At 38.4% G+C, this 17225-nt stretch overlaps 1 protein-coding gene across 2 annotated transcripts in view; it reads left to right on the forward strand.

The window, feature by feature from the left end:
• LOC120322701 (ERC protein 2-like) overlaps positions 1-12995 on the forward strand; it is a 208417-nt gene extending 195422 nt beyond the window's left edge. For both annotated transcript variants that reach the window (XR_005562539.1, XM_039378706.1), the window contains one exon: positions 10012-12995. The gene's annotated coding sequence lies outside the window, so the exon portion shown is untranslated. The remainder of the gene's footprint in view (positions 1-10011) is intronic.
• The last annotated feature ends 4230 nt before the right edge of the window (positions 12996-17225 follow it).

The following is a 17225-nucleotide window of genomic DNA, read 5'->3' on the forward strand; positions in this document are numbered from 1 at the left end:
AATCTACAAAGGACATGGGTGATCCTCCCCCTTCAACTCTTCCTTGTCTGCATCCTGTGTTCATGATTGTCTGGAATGGGAGACTGAGAGGAGAAAGAAAATGATCACAGAGACATAGGTGTTCTCTAACCAAAAAAAGTACTACTCAGTGTAAATTGTGATTAGTGAGAAACTGTGGTGATTATTTTTGTTCAGAAATTTCCTAGACTTGTGTTGCTAAACAGTTTAGTTGTGATGCATCAAGCTCTTTTATAATAGCATTGAGTAGAAAACGTTGCCGTTGTAGTTTTATATGATTTTATAGTAGAGTTCATATTTTTAGTTCTTTATGTTTACCTGTCATTTGACACTTGCATGGAAAGTCTGAGTATCTCCTTTGGAAATCTTGCAATCTAAGCCTCTGATCTCTCCAACTCTTACACACAGGCATGCTTTTGAGTTTCAAAGTGATTATAAACATGGTGTTTGAAGATTGGGGGAGCAATATTTTGCTCAAACACTGGCTTATTGCTGTTTTATTGTTTCCCTTTATGCAATAGTCATTATCATTGGTATGCTGATAACTGTGGGTCTTCAATATGCATGGCATATTATATGTGTGCCCTTAGTTTAATGAAAGCCTGTAAGATCCCTTTCAGGATAAACTCTTAAGCCTTCTCTTAGTATTAGGTGCACTTTTAAGTCTCATTTAGAGTAAAAATTAAAGAATTAAAACATATGCTTATATACTTACCAGAACTGGTCCCTAAGTCTTCCCTATCGTGCACTGAGAAATGCGTGGGCAGAGCCATAATTGTGGAGAAGCTCATAATATTGGGGCCTAAATTATAAAAATTATTGCATAACTAGACCACACAAGTTAGATTTCAAAATGCTGCGTGTTACTTGGATGGGTATTTAAAAAATAAGTAGCTGTGGAGCGTGTATGGTCATGTTCACAGTGCCACACACAGTCATTGTAATGCTTTAGCAGTTCGAAGGGTTTTAAGTAGATCCAGCATTGGTCTTCAAATAGACCAAACCTGCTAATACTTTCCTTAGTTGTATCTCTTTCTTCTTGACATTAAAAGATGCAACTGTAAATATCACGCTTCACTTTTATAAGTAGGTTCATATCATGAACCAGGTAAAATAAAAAATATAGTTAGGATCATTTGAAGGGGAAGAAGATGAAAGTATATCTCATGTACTGTAAAACAGGTTTTTTGTATACTACAGAACTCTGACTATCCTTTGGCATAATGATTTCTTTTATATTATTATTATTACTACAATAACCATACCTCATAATATCCTCCACAGCACAATCAGTATTTAAATATAACTGATAGGATAAATTTAAAGAGTACAGGGCTATTAACTAGCAGAGCAAACTAACGAAATGGCATGTTAATGGTTTGTCTGAATTGTGAAGTATAGGTGGGAACATACAGCTGTTGGTACAGATATTCAGATCCACAGAGCAAGACTGAAGCTCTTTAGTTTATTCTCAACTGTAGAAGATCTGAGGTGATTGGGAAAGCAGGCACAAGCCATTAGATGCATCTTTATTAAATTCCATGTTTGGTTAAGTAAAAATAATCCCAGCAAACTTTTGCTAACTTACTGGAGTTATCTGCCCTAAGGACATTATGCTATGTCCAGCACTTCTAAGAAGTCTTGTCCTTTCTAGCCAAGAATCCACCCTTTTCCTTAGGGGAGAAATAGGCACACACACATCAAGTACCTCAAACCTGCACTCAGCCCTTGCCACCTCTCTTCTGCCCAACTCCATCCAGCCTTTGGGCACATCAAAAGGAGTACAGCCCTTGTGTGCCTCCTCGTTGGCTGGAATGCTTTTGGATTAAACTTCCTCACCACAACCACCAAATTTATTAGTATTTACTCTGGTACAACATCTAGTAACCAATATGCTTCTAACAACAGTGTGGTAGCAGCCACAGTAACTAGAGTTATCCAAGCACAACAGCCAGCCAATTTTAGCTATTAAATATTGACTGACTCTGGTAGGATGCATGAGGTAAAACCCAAATCATCCTTGCTACAACCAGGCAAATATGTATGAGATCTTAAGAATTTCCTTCTAGTCCCAAACTATCAGCAAATCTCAAAAGATGGCAGAAAAAAAAATAACTCCTACAAATTCTAGAAATTTCCCTCATGCAGAGAAAAGCCACAGCTATGACCTTGCTTGGCTCAGGCAAACTCCTAAGAACAGAAAAGAAATGCTCCTTCACCACTGGTGGCCAAAGAAAGAATCTACTTTGCCCTTTTGTCCCTCCAAAAGGAGTGGCCAGTCATTTCTGTGGATCAGCAAGTTGAAACTTCTGCCTGAGCAAAAACCCCTGAAAAACACAGGGGAGGGCACCAGGGAAAAAGAACAAAAGATTGCCAACCCCTTCCCTCCTTCAGCTGTGACCTGTCGTTATCATTCTCTGCACATTTAACCTCTTACATAAGCTTTAGCTCATCCTAAGATGAGGGCAGAGCCAACACGTAACAGGCTCAAGAGAGAGACAAATGTTTCAGATACACAAGTGTTCAGCCAACTCATTATTTGCTCCGTATCTACAGACTGGTAACTCCTGGCAGTGATGAATCTGCAGGGATTTACAAAACGTGGGACCACAATGCAGTTTTGAAAGGCAACCAGAGCTTTCAGAGCTGAGGGATCACAAGCATCCCATCGATGTGCAATAGAAACCTTGCACTGTTCCCTGAAAAAGTGTGGTCCTTAGGGAAATGGGTGGGTGTATTCTGCGTATTAGAATTTAGAACTTAAATCTACCCCTCAGTTATATCTGTAATATCTCCTTTCATTAATTTAATTAATCTTTCTTTTCCATTTATCAATCCAGTTTTTAAATTCTGAATTAAATATATGTTTTATCTTTAAGAAATGAAAAAAGTAGAACACTGTGGAGTGTTGATTTAAATAAGTGGATGCTTATAAGTGAAACCTATCCCAGCAGAGATATTAGTGGGTTCATTTCTTCTCATTTCATTTTGCAGTGAATTTCTAGCAAAAAAGATTTTTCTCTCTGGTGAAAATTTTCTCTTCTAAGAGAAAACAGCATCTTGAGGTTTCCTTTCTTTTATTTTTTTTTAATGAAACAAAACATGCAGCAAGTCGCAATTAAATGTCAGTTAACAAAATGCAAAAATACGCCCACCCTCCCTCTGCTAAAAATAAATAGTTTGAAAAGTAATTTCACATCTCTGACAATGACGACTGTGTTTATGACATATTTTTGGTGCCATATTCCACTCTCCTATCGCTGCCAGCTTGCGTCCAGTATTTAGAAATAAAACAGAAACACATTGAACTTGCTGAACTAGATGTTGCCACACTGCAGCTCTAATGGGCTTAGTGACCACAACCTACAGGGGCCAGAATGTGTCAACAGCAAAAGGGCCAACCTCAATCACTGTCTGTGCTTTTACAAAGTTGTTACATGTTTAATTCTTTGCAGCTTAGTTCTCCCGCTGTTTTGGCTGCTCCAAACCAAGGCTCATATATTGCAGCAGCCTTCTCTGCCTCGTATAATGCCACGAAGGTCCCAGCAGGAGACCTTTCAGTGGAGCAGACAAGCCACAGGCGAGGGCAAACAGGGCATCACAACTTCCTAATAAGATGACTTATTAGACTGGGGGCTTGACACAGCTTTTATTTAACCACTTCTTTCCCCAGCCAGCGGGAACACGAGCTGTCTGTGCGCTGGCAGCGCAGCGAGCGGGGCGTGGGTTCGCAGCCAGCGCTGCCGCCTGCGCTCATCCCCGTCTCCGAGGGTCCGATGCCAGCTTTATCACCACGCCGATGCGGTGATTTCGCCCTCAGTGCCAGGTTTGCAGGCACACGGGTTTCTGCGGGCTGTCCCCCGCGGCGGGGCCGGCAGTGCGCGGGTTAAGCGCGGCCGTGCCGGCGGTTTCCTGCCCGCACTTGCCGTGTCCCGAGGCGGTGCCGCCGCCGGGAGCCGGGAGAGCCGCGCCGGGCCAGGTGGCGGGCAGGCAACACCGTGTTATTAAGCAGCAGAGATCGCAAAAAACCTTGATCTTCAAAAAAAAAAAAAAAAAAAAAAAAAGGCCCCTAATTAGTCCCGGGCACGAGAATAAATGGCATTCCGCATCGGCCAGGGTGGAAAAGGCACCTTCCAATTTCATCCAGTGTTGTCTGTTATTGACAGCTTTCCAGATCGCAGTGGGAACGTTGTTGTTTGAGCCACTTTACTCAATTCTTCTTCTTTCCTTGTCACTTCACTTCCATTTAAATAACAAAAAAAAGAAGTTGCCATGGTCTCACGTGCTGCAGCATCCTAAGGAAGTCATAAATGTCTTGACAAAGAACCCCGTGCCCTGTGCTGCTGAGTCACGGCCGCCTCCTTGAGCGGACTGAGGGTCTCCTGGAATCTACAGGAATTCTTCCATCATCTTCAATCCGCTCCAGCTCAGCCCATGGCAGACTGCTGCGCTGAAACCATCCTTAACATTCCCTGTAACCCTCTTTGTAATTCAGCGTCAAAGTGACAGATTGAAGGATATGTGCTGAGTTTTCTCATATTTCTGAAGAGCTTTGATTTGGACTAGACTTGTTTTATGAAAAGAAAAAGGTTATAAGAAAAAAAATAGCTGTCTTTCAACTCATATAGCACTTGTCTAATTTTGATTTATAAACATTCCCAGTAGAGAAGGCATCCTTGTCCAAATAGTCTCAAGGTTCATAAACTTCATCTAATTTTATGATATAATTGTACAGTAGTTTTCAAGGACTCTTACTCTCTAGAGGGCTTGAATCCATATGATTTTATTCATCCCAATGGTATCTGCTTTTATCCCTAACTAAGATTAACAATTCTGGCATTATAGCAATATGGAAAGTTCATCACATTCGTGCAGTGATTCTACCACCAGCTGCAGATCCTTCTGAAGTTTACTGTGTAGTGAATTTAAAACATAAATAGCAACAAATGGGATAAATAATTTCTTTGCCAGAAATGGAGCAAAGTTAATTTTGTCTTTATAAATAACTTTTTATGCTGATGGGTTTTTGAGAACCTTTCAATATTTAATTAAATCACAGAGTTTCTGGATCTTTCTTTTGAATATGTTTTACTCATGTATTTACCATTTTTAAGCTTTTTAGTAAGTAACTATAAATTATTGAAAAAATAAAAAGAAAAATGGGTTTACTTTTAAAATGTAGCTAAGAAGATATTTTCTAGCATCTAAGAAATAAACCTCAGAATTGCCTATTAAAAATTAAGAGTTATCATTACCAGGGATATTTCACATTATTATAAAAGAGAGATTTGTTATTAGGATTTTGTAAGCTAGGTTTGAACTCCTTATTTTCTGAAAGGACCAGTGCATTAAGAGTAGAGCAGGACACCTTTTGCCTGGGTGTACCTGAATGTTGTCAGACAGTTGCAGATCTCCCAGGTAACATTTCCTTAAGTGGAGTTTTTAAGAATGACTAAAATTTGTTCTTCTCCAAGCAGGGTGTTTACTTTCTGTGTCCAGTGTTCTCCAGATAATGTGCAGTGCTGCACTCACCTTTCAAATCAAGAAACTTCCTCGAGCATTACTTTAACCTGTGGGCTTTATTGATTTGAGATGTAAAAAACTGCACGCCAAAACTTTGGTTATTATAAGTAGTTCTAAACAAGAAAGACTAACATCAGTTTTGACAACAAACAAAACCAGTTTTTGTTCTATCGGTTATGTTTAAAAGATTCCAATTTCAAACCAAACACAACTTGTGGTTATTCTGTCAGATATTTATATAGCCACTGGGGCGCCATAGTTATGCACCGCATACATCATTGTATTTTTAAAATGTACTTAATGAACATTTTTTCTTTTCTGGTAACTACTTCATTGCCTTAAATGAATGCATTCCAATAGAATTTGTAACAAATGAGCACTTTGTGTTTGCATTAATGCCAAACACGTTTAACAAATTTTTAACAAGGAACACTGGCAAAAAGCCAAACTCCTAGAGGGACACTGAAGGAATGCTATAAATTTAAACTAGATTTTACCTTTTCACTCAGCTCAACAAGTGTCTTAGGTGTCTTTGGCATCTCAGCATTGGAAGTTTTGTACATAGGTTGGATACAACTTTATGTCTTAATTGTTTCTCTTCTTGGCCCTCCTCACGGGAGGTTTTCCTATCGATGTAACAGGCTTTAACAGGTTACTGTATTCTTTAGAAAGTGAGAGGTGGGTTTTCATTCTTTCCACAAGAGTTCAGCCAGGAGGAAGTAGCAAAAATGGTATTTATTGTTGGGGCTGTAATGACAGAGAGGTTCAAATAGCACATATTATGCCACTGTCATATCCTGTGTTAAGGGAACTCCGCAGTGGCGAGCACTCCAGCAGATCTGTGCTACCCAGTATTGTTTCTTGTGCTGAGTTGCAAATATCTGGGCTGTGATCGTGTCTGCAACTGCACTTCAGGGGCAGGGAAAAGCAGCCCACAGTGCTCCCACTGGTCCAAGCTCTGGGCTCACACAGAAGCCACAAGCAGATTTTTGGCCGAATCAAACTTCTGGGGGGTTTTTCAGTTGTTAAGTTATGCCCACATGGTACATGTCAGCACAGACCTTGGGAATCACCTAGTCTGTAATACGTGTTCGTATTAAAAGTGTTATAAGTAGCTCCACAAACCACATGCTTGCTCTTTACTTGTAACTTAATATATTAATTTAATTTTTACTATGTTATTTCAGTTTTAATCAAATGCAGGAACTGAAAAATAATAATACTTAGCACTCATCCAAGACTCTTAAGGCACATTACAAACATTAAGCCTTGCAAATTCCTGTGAGGAGCCTGATGTTATGCCTGCTGTAGCAAAGAGAAAGTTAGGCACAGAAAAATAATATGATTTTTGCTTAGTCACAGAATAAGCTGGTGGCAGGGACAGAATTTAGAGTGGTATGTGCCAAGGCTTTGTTTTAGTTAATGTAGTCATTCTTTTCATGGTTTTGCACAGATAAAGGTAAAAATTGAGAATACATTTTTTTTCCTTCATGCCATTTAGATTTTGTTGTTGCAAGAGGCACAGGCGAGTCCCAGGAGGTCACTTGAGAAAGACCTTATGAGTTATAGCCTTATTTTTTAAATACTACTTTTCAGTCTAGTTACTTGTTTCCAGAAAATGAAATAATTTCCCATCATTTGTTGGTACTCTGATTGCAGTAATGATGAATGAGTCTGGAGAAGGAAACTGAGGAATTCATCCTGACAGCTTTTTAAAAGATGTCACATTATAGTACAGATGCCTTGTCGTGGATTAAGGAGCAGAAATAACCCTAATAGGTTTTCATTAATGATATCCTTCTCTACTAGCATTCGGTCAGATACCAATTCCCTGTAATAAAGTGGCTATTCCCTCTCTTTTCCCTCCTCACTAATTACCATATCAGTTGTTGGCCTTTTATGTAGGTACCATGTGTAACAGGTTAGGAGAGGGCAATTTAAGCCTATGTGAATGGGTATCTGTTTTTGTATCTGGGTGCTTGTTGCAAACATTTGGAAAGCATATGGTGCATAATGGACATTAACCCAGATGTCAAAAATAGCCTGCATTTTACTACTGTTATTAAACAGTTTCCCCTTTAACCCCTTTGTGTTTACCCACTCTCTCCAGCTTGTTTCTGCAAATCACTGCTGAGAGGAAAGGATTGGAAGTAAAAAGTACTAATCAGGCAGGTGTCTTTATCCAAAGGAAAAACAATCTGAACAAATATTTGTGGGCTACTACACTTTTATATCTTCACATCCTTCTGCTGTTTTCATTGACTGGTATCTAATGGACTGACAGAGGTGCCAAACTCATAAGACATTAATTTCAGCTGGAGCACTGCTGAATTCAGGCCCAACGTATGTTACCAAACTTTATTTCTGTTTTAGAGGTTCAGTGACTTGTCCCAAGTACAGCACTGAAGAAACAAATATAAATTTAATTTACTCAACCTCAGTTGGTATTTGACAGCAATATCCTTTTATATATTTATTTGGCTTACTTGAGAAATACTTTGCATTTCCTACCTGTGGTGAACAAGTTTTTGTTACACTTCCAATACATGTATGGTTTCCTGATGAATGGGTGGGTTGATTAAGTGGGTGAGGTTTATTTGGGGCATTTCATTCTATAGCAAAATCCCAATGAAAATCTGGGGAGCAACCTGGAGGGAGAGTGCACTTTGTGTTTTTTGCTCTTCCTCAGATTGGACAATTTGTTCTGGGTTCTTATTTTTCCAAGCATAAAAGAGTGTTAATTGCAAAGGAACTTCAGCTTGTAAAATAGCAACTATATTGAAGATTTGCTGTGGTTACGTTTTAGTGAGCCTGTTTTAAAAATCTAGGTATTATTGTGCTACAGTTTGTGGAATGTCCTCTCCTCGTTAATTTACACGTGCTCTTCCTCTGCCTGCGTATCTCTTTGAATGATGATTAGGAAATTCTCGGCACCCAAAAGAATGGGAGCTATGCACAGTTCACAAAACGTAATGCATGCTCTGACTTACAGTTTTCATAAAAAGTTTGCAAAGATTTTATGTGCCAGAACTAGTAACATGATCTACTTTAGGAACTCCCTGGCTTTCCAGCTCTGCAGAAGTCATTTTTTAGACCATTCAAGGGCCAGATCCAAAACTTGTTAAAGTCAGTGGGAACCTTTCCACATTTCAGTGGGCTTTGGATTAGTCCCTAAGTGTTATAACCAGAAGAATTGTACCAGCCCCTCACTGAAAAAGCAGAACTATTCATCTAAGTTTGTATGATATAAACTGTTACATGTACTTTCGTGCATATATATGAACTTGAAAATAAGGATTTAAAATAATTTTTGAGTTTATTCTGTAAGCAGTATTTCACTTTACTCACAGAATAATTTTCTCTTACAAATATTAGATTCTAGAATTTAAAGGGGCTTTTTAGTCAACTAGTTCTATTTGGAAAAACATAAGTTTTCAGCTGTATACAAAAGCATAAGCATTGTATGGCAATTTCTTTTCATACAATTGGATGTTTTGGAAACTTCTAAGGTTACATAAATGGAAGGGCAATAACAGAGAATCCCATACATAATGCATTTCAGATTTTCTAGAAACAGTCAGTGGATAAATGAACAACTGCCCTGTAAGGGAATCATTTAATTCCTCCCACTCATCTGATATATAGATAACGTGAATAAGACTAATTCACTGCTCTCTGCTCACAAAGTTGCTTGCAGCTCAACTGGGGTAACAATGAAGATCATTCAGGTCTCACTCTGTAGCTGCTCACAACCAGACACAGGTCTGTAGAAGGCAGGAAGGCTCTTCCCACTGACTGACTTGGGCTGACACCCATTACCTCTCACAGTCCTCCAGGTTTTGGCCATGCCAAGCCTGTGATTAGTGGGAGTGTGGCTGAAAAACTCATATCAGACTGTTCTGAATTGTAACTTCTGTAAATCTGAGCTTCTTGTATCCATGAAACCTTTCTCTGCTGTGAGGGAAGTTAAATAAGTACTTAAGAACTTAAAGTGAACTTAAAGTGCTTAAAATATAATGACAAAACGGTGCTTCGGTTTTGCAGAGTTGCTCGAGGTACAGCATATTCCCACCTAACATGGAAATAAATGCATGACTCCTTTGGCTGCCACATAAAAGTATTTAGTTTTATTAATAGCATTACTCCTTCAAAGCTACTGTGCCTATAGACAAGATCAAAAAACCCATTGTTTACATACTCACAAGCACAATAGAATTTTACATCTTAGGAATCTAAAATATTTCCCATTTAGGGGGAATCTTGTCATACAAGTCAACAATAAAACTAATTGCGCCCCTATGAACATAGTAAGTGGGTTCGAATCGAATTTAAATGCCTTACTTAATCCTTAGTCCCTAGAAAAGCAATATACCCACTCATGTCAATGAGAATCTCGGTCAGATGAGAAGTAGAATGTTCTGGATGCTTCAATCATGTTGTTAATTGGAATATTTTGTTCCCTTGTTACAGTTGTCAGAGGAACTAGCGAAAAAGGAAGAATAAACTGTAGCACTGGAAGGTAACAATGATAATCTATTGCATTGGATCTCCAAACATGACCATGATATCCTGGAGAAGATCACAGATGCAGAAAATGAATGCTAAGGTTGATATCTAATGAAATGCTGCATTAATTGGCATTTTCTCCATTATTTCTTGTAGTCTATTGTGAAATTAGATACTTTGGAAAATAATGAAGGAGACTCAAGCAGAAATTATAAGAGCTTCATTTCTGTTTTTAATGGGTCTTGTGAGTTATTCTGTTTTCACAAAGAAACCATCTGTTCAGAATATGATTGTTTAATGAAGTTCAGTTAAATAGGCTATTTAACTAATTTTTGGTAAATTAATATTGATTTTAATAAGTAATTCAGATTCTCGTAGATGTGGTATCTGCATTTGCTGATTTTACCTAGTCTATTCTAAAGTATCACTTCTATTGCACTAGATTATCAAAGAGGTATTAGTAAAATGCTATATAAGGGTGTTGGCATTAACCTTACCCCCAGTTAGATGTGGGCTTTTCCAAAAAGTAAAAACAAGCCTTTACCCTCCTCTGTTTTCTTATATCTACTGATAAAATAATATCAATTAAAAAACCAAAACCAAACCAAACAAAAAACAAATATTGATAATATAACCGGTATTAAGCTCTGGGCCAGGTTGGAAATGAAATCAATTTTTGGTACTAATAACTGATGAAAAAGATTAGCTTTATGAAAATATGGTGTGTGTCTCTGACAATGCATAGGACATCTAATTTGAACATAAATATATGATTATATACAAGATGTATCTATTCCGGGATGGTAAAAGCTTGAGGCGTATATAAATACATATGTATGTATATATATATGGACATGTACACAAGGATGTATCAACCTTTTACCATCCAAATGCATACATGTTTTCAATGATAAAAGCTGGGACTCTTAAAAAACAAACAAACAAAAAACAAAAATAAAGATAAGATTGCTGTGAATACAGTATATGCACTAGGTCTCCTGTAAATGTGGAACTGTTTGTTATTGTTCTCTACATTGAAAAACAGTCTCCAACATGGACCCCAATGAATCTTAGATGTTAAAGAAAATACCAATGAACAAATAGCACTTAAAGGCTGTTTGTGTCAACAAAATGTGTCTAGTAAAATAAATTTAAAGCACATGCAAGGAAAAATAAAAATGTGAAGTCATTACATTCAGTGAGAGACTATTAACTGACAGTCAGATCTCTACAACTTCTCAAGGAGAAGTTCCTTCTGACTCCACGAACATTTTCAGTCAGTCTGGCAAACATGTGCAAAAATGTTTGGCTGTTTTGTTGAGGCATCTTTTTGTCCATGGAAGAAATGCTTCCATGCTGATGGCAGTGGGAAGAGAATATCTGCATTTTTAAAGGACAAACAATAAATTTAAGCATGGGTGGCCTTAATCCTTAGTAGTTTTTCTTTGCTGCTGTAAAAAAAAAATAAATCTCAATGGATACTCCTGAAGTCTTGCACTGAATTTAGAAAAATTATTTTTTGAACCTGTGGTGCGATTAACTCCTACATGAGCCATACATAGTAACCCCTTTAAAATTATTATCTAGAGATGATATTTTATTTACTTGTACCATGATTCTTGGTGCAATCAAAGAGCAATTTATTCGAGCAGGAGCCCTGCTGGATGTTACTGTCTTCAGTAAATAGAGTAAAATGTATAGAATTAGCATAGCGTAGATAATCCCAATTTCATTCATGTTTAAAAAGTTTGTCCTTTAACTATCAATGGCATTTTAGATCTTTGTTTTTGAAACAGCAAAGCTTTGAGGAGTATATTTAGCACATATGACAAATGTTGCACTCGGAAACTCAGACAACAAAACTGGTTTCTCATGACAAATTTGTTGTCGCAGTAGGGGACAATCGTCTGTGTCTCTTACAATCAGGTCTTTACCTTAACTCTGCAACCGAATACTTGAAGTAGGATGTAAACTAGGGGGAAAATAGGGTCACAGATACAAAGCTGTATAGTTAGATATTTATATGTACGTGCCAATTTTGTCACAGGTATTATTTTAGGGGCATTTTTGCTCCACTCATGTTGGTAAGAGTATTGATCTAAACTTTTATCAGGGCCTAAAAGTTAGCCCCTTAAAGAGGAAAATTTTGTCTAACATTGCTTTTTTCCTTTCTTGCTTATTTTTTTTTCTTTATTTTCATTTCATGTGATACTCTATGATATTTGGAGAAAATCTTTCATATACTAAAATAGAATCTCGGGGTTTACAATAAACACTGTGATGTTGGGAAGTATTTTATTTCAGCAATGTTTGGTAGATTTTTTTTTCCCCCTCTAAGTGTAATGAAGCAAACCAACTTTTGGTTAGCATTTAAGATAATGATTATTATTTTAATGTGAGATCAGTCTTGTACTGCACATTCTTTCTTTCATTTAAATGTACAGTATGAATTTTGTATTTAATGAATTTTGTGTATCCAGTATGCACGTACCTGCACATTGACTTTCATTTGAAAGTGGGTTTCAATTTACTTTTTAAACAGTGTTTATGAAAAGACCTCAGATGTGCTGACACAAACTATATCCGCAATGTTTTTTTTTGTGTGTGTAGGGTGACGTTTGAATGTGATGTTCTGCAGCAATGGGTCAGTATTCCCTATTTACCTTAGATCCTCATTTGATAGTGCTTCTTGTAATAATTTTTTCAAGTGAGTGGCATGTTCTGGATTGTGATATTGATATATGGTTAAGGACATTGATATGAAACTAAGGAATTCCTAGAAATTACCAGTGGGCATGTATTAGACAGTCATTGTAATTTAATGTCTAGTAGAAGTGTAAAGTACCAAGGTATTTAGAGTTCATGACATTGTTATCATGTGTATGGGAAGTATTTAGTGTTGATCAGCTTGTTTATATTCATCAAATAAACTTTGTTTCTTTCTGAAATCAGTGTTGTGTCATTAAAAGTAGGTTTAATGACTGTAAGAAAATGTGTGAGAGATGTTTTCCACATGGTAAATCTATCACACTCCTTATTTCTCTAATTGCTACCATTCAAAGTAATTTATCTTCCTGTTGTTACTATCACATAAACTGTTTAAGAAAGCATAAAAAAGAGAATGTCTCCTAGGCTCCACTCCCAGAAATGCTTATGAGCAACTTTAGTAAAGTGAAGAATCATTTTCTGGATTGGGCTCTTAGAGAGCAATATGCTTTTGAGTGCGTTTCTAAAACATAATATTCTTGTGTGACCCTGTGTAATTGCATAGAAAATTACATTTTGTTTATGTACTTTACTGACCAAAAGCCATAAGGTGTGAAATTCTCTGCACAGTCAGCTCCTTTTTCAGCTGCCTGGTAAGTGGTTCCCCGTTTCCATTATGTTCACTTTTTTTAGAAAAGGAACTTTTGTTGACCAGGAATTTCTTACCTCATAGAACTCCCTGGACCAGCTCAGGGCACACACAGCAGGAGAATAAAAGGTAAGTTAAGTATGCATTTTACTTAGGTTATTTAAAAACACACAGTCTCTTAGTTTTAAGCTCTGTTTCTTTACCTATAAATTAGTTTTCTTGGTAAGAGAGTACTATGTACTAACACAAGATATTAAGTTTCACTTTTAACTACAGCTAAATATACATTTATTGTGCATTCTACTTACGCCTGCTTAGCTTTGAGCTGCAGTACCATAAATTGAGTAGTAGTTGCTTCTAGCTCCTTTCTAGACCTGCAGAGTTTTTCAGAGTGGTCTTGTTCTGTATTTAGGTAGTGTCTGTATTAGGGGACTCTCCATCCCACTGGAGACAAACATTTTTGATTCTGTTTTCCGTGTTGATCAGCTCCTGCTTTAAAGGCAGCTTCCATGTGGTGAAGGGGACAGTACGTGCCAATATGTCATACTGAGGTTATAGAGGGGACAGCAGTGGGTTTGGGGAAATTCTCAAAGGCTCTTAAGCCTCTTTTTCTGTAGGATGGTTTTCAGCAAGGATCTTTCCTCTGTAAAAGGGGGCTGTGAGGGGCCCAGGGGAAGGGACTGGACCAGCATGTTTGTGTCTGCTGGGGTGGGGAGCTCCCCAGAGGGCAACTGGGTGCGAGATCATATCACCTAATGTTGAAGTTTGAGTTTGTAGTCAAGAGCTCCTCTAGCCCTGAGAGAGCCTGAATAAGGACCAAGCTGAGGTTGAGGTTTCTTCCTCAGAGAGTCTGTTTGTTCACTCCAGGCTTGAGCCAAAGCAGCTCAAGGTTTGAGCAAGCAGGAGATTAAGCAGTGGGGGACGTTCAGGGGATGGAGCTATGTGTTGGCTTGCGTTTCAAGCCAACGTGTCATTCTAGACACATTCTGAGAGCCCCAAACAGCTCTGTGCCAGTGTGAGTTGGATAAAGCCAATTTCAGAACACCTACCACAGTTGTTCACACTGCGCTCCAGGTCCAGGATTTGGTCCTGGAAGAGCCACACTAACCAATGCACACTGGGTCCCACCCCGCGTAGAAAGTACAGAGCAAAGGGGCAAAGAAGAGTGTAACTATGTGTCACCTGTTGATGTTGCTTCTCCAAAACATGGAACTTTTAATAACCAAAGTATTAAATCATTCGAAATAAAGCCAAGTCAGCTCTAAATAAGTAATACATTTCCCATTATGAAGTCAGTGGGAGCTCTGCACGTCGCCAGGGCATGATTTGACCCACATATGAAAAGTACAGCTGATGGGGGGCTGCTGTGCAGATTTTCCTCCTGTGAGATTACAGTGATGTTATTTCATGCTCCTAACTTTTCAAACAAGATATCTCTGTTTCAAATGCATCTTCTCAAACAAGAGGCAACCTCTGCCTTCATAAGGAAATAGCCCAGGGCACATCATTACAGCTTTTGTATGGCCTGGAGGCACTGATGCAGGAGAAGCCCACCCTTGAAGGATGCAGTTGCAGAATCAAGGACTGATTTTGTTTGGGTTTGCATTCCTTCTACTCCTTGCTCTTGAAAATGACTCTTTCTTTAGAATAAGACAATTCTAACCCCAGATCTCCACAGATGCAGGGGAAGAGCAGGCACAATGCCAGTGCATCCTAAAGACAGTGCATGTGTCCCTTTGAAAAGCACACTTAAATTTGTGTTACAGACAGTTATATATTCCCACGAAGCTGCAAGTCTCACGACAGATACAAGAACTTTGAACTCACCCAGTTTCCAATGGAGGCGAGTGTCCAACTTTACAAAGGCTGTGCTTTTGGTACTCACCCCAGCGAGGCCAGGAGACAGCAGATGTTCTGGCAGCTGCAGCCTGCCTTGTGCTCAGGGAGCTGGGGCTGGAGGAGAGCAGCCAAGCTCCCTCCAGATGGAGCAGACAGGGAAGAGGCGAGTGGGAGGCTGCACAAATAAGTTAGATAGCTCCAGATAGCAAAGGACTGATGATGTGTGGCTCCATGTCACCTAACCAACCTCAGAGAGGCTGCAAAAGAGAAATAAGCACCAACCCAGAGCTAACCTGAGCTCAGTAAGAAGCCTTCTTGTCGTGGGAAAATCAATAGGGAGGAAATATCTGTGCAGAATGCATGATAATGTAGCATGGTAACTACTTTTTATTTGAATGTAATTTGGACAAATGCATTACTCATAAGTGAGTTATCCAGGGCTTGCCAAATATGTGGTTAAACAGTTATTATAGCAAATTACACCATCATCTAAACACCTCTGTTTTGGCTCTTAGTTGTCTTCTTTTGCAATGAGGTTTCTTTTTTTTTTTTTTGCTTGATTACTGTTGTCTAATAATGCTGTATTTACTGTTTTGGTTACCATAGAAATAAATAATGGCACAAACAACAACATGCCTACAAGAGAATAAGAGCATTTTCTGAATTTCACAAGGAGAACACTCTCGTTAATGAAGACCTATGTGGTTGCGTAGTTCTTAACATAGCTCTCATGTCTATTGATTTGTGTCCTCATATGCATTTTATTATGGGCTTTATATTTCATTTTAAACTTCCAAAAATAAAGAAAAACAGCTGAGGTACATTTTTTTTTTTAAAATGGCCAGATTTTGGTTAGAGGTTAACACAGGCCAAAAGAGAACTCAGCTCTGCCCTCGAGCCCTTGCAGTCCTGTTTTGTTTTGTTTTAATAAAAAGATCGTTATTACAATCCAGCGAGGGTCACAGAAGCGCGGTCATTACAGACCAGCCGTACTCCTTGTGCAGCTCTCCTGCCCTCTGTACCTTCTCCAGCATTAGATCAATCAAACCTGTGAAGGCAGGACTGTTGTCAGTCATGATAAGTGTGTGCATTAAGGGGCTAATCCAAACTTTACTGAAGTGACCTGAAAGACCATTGATTAAAAGTAAGTTTCTGCTCATAACCCGCTTGCTTCTTTCTGGAGCAAAAGTGTACATTTAGAGGAGCATGGGGCCAAATGTTTCATCTATATATCAAAACTTCAGCTAAATGTAATTCAAATGAACAAAATGATTTTTTGAATGCTTTGTGATAAGAAAATATATCTTGGGTTTCATTACTGAAGTTAATTTACAATGTGTTTTGTTTATAGTTGTCCTGACTGTGTTTCTGGGCCAGCACTCAACTCCTACCAACTCTTAACACAGTGTTTCATTATAGTGTCTTTACATTATGATCACCTATTTCATTGTATTTGTTACAATTGAATAAGTACCACTCAGTCCATGGGGTAGTTTGCTATTGCCTCAAGGAGTAAAATGCATATTTAGGAGTCTGTTTTCTAAAACAAAATAAATTCTGAGCAATCTTGCAGTTGGTGTTACTACAGGGAAAAGAAGAGGCAAAACAACCCCCATAATAATTAACTCCTGGGTCTGTCCAGGTAGCTGGTTTCTAGAGGATTTTTTCCAATTCTGATGCCATTCAGCATGTCAGAGTTGTTCACACTGAAGTTAAACAACCAGTCTCCGTATCTGAAAGCTGAAGGTTGTAAATCTCCCTTGTGAATGTTGCCTATGACAGGGAAGGAAAGACTTGCGTAATTACCACTTGTACTTCCTCAGAGAACACGAGCTCAAGTCTAAAGCAAGGAGTTTGGTCAATAAAACATCAAGGTCTGAAAACTACAGGAAAAGACCTGTCCAGCTCATATGATAAGTGGGTTTTTCTTGGTTAAAAGAAAATTAATATTTCAGTGGAAGGCTCTTCAGACCTGATTAATTTG

The sequence above is a fragment of the Pipra filicauda genome, unplaced genomic scaffold (genome assembly GCF_003945595.2).
Source record: "Pipra filicauda isolate LSUMZ 115617 unplaced genomic scaffold, ASM394559v2 scaffold103_size3290846_pilon, whole genome shotgun sequence".
Classification (NCBI taxonomy): Eukaryota; Metazoa; Chordata; class Aves; order Passeriformes; family Pipridae; genus Pipra; species Pipra filicauda.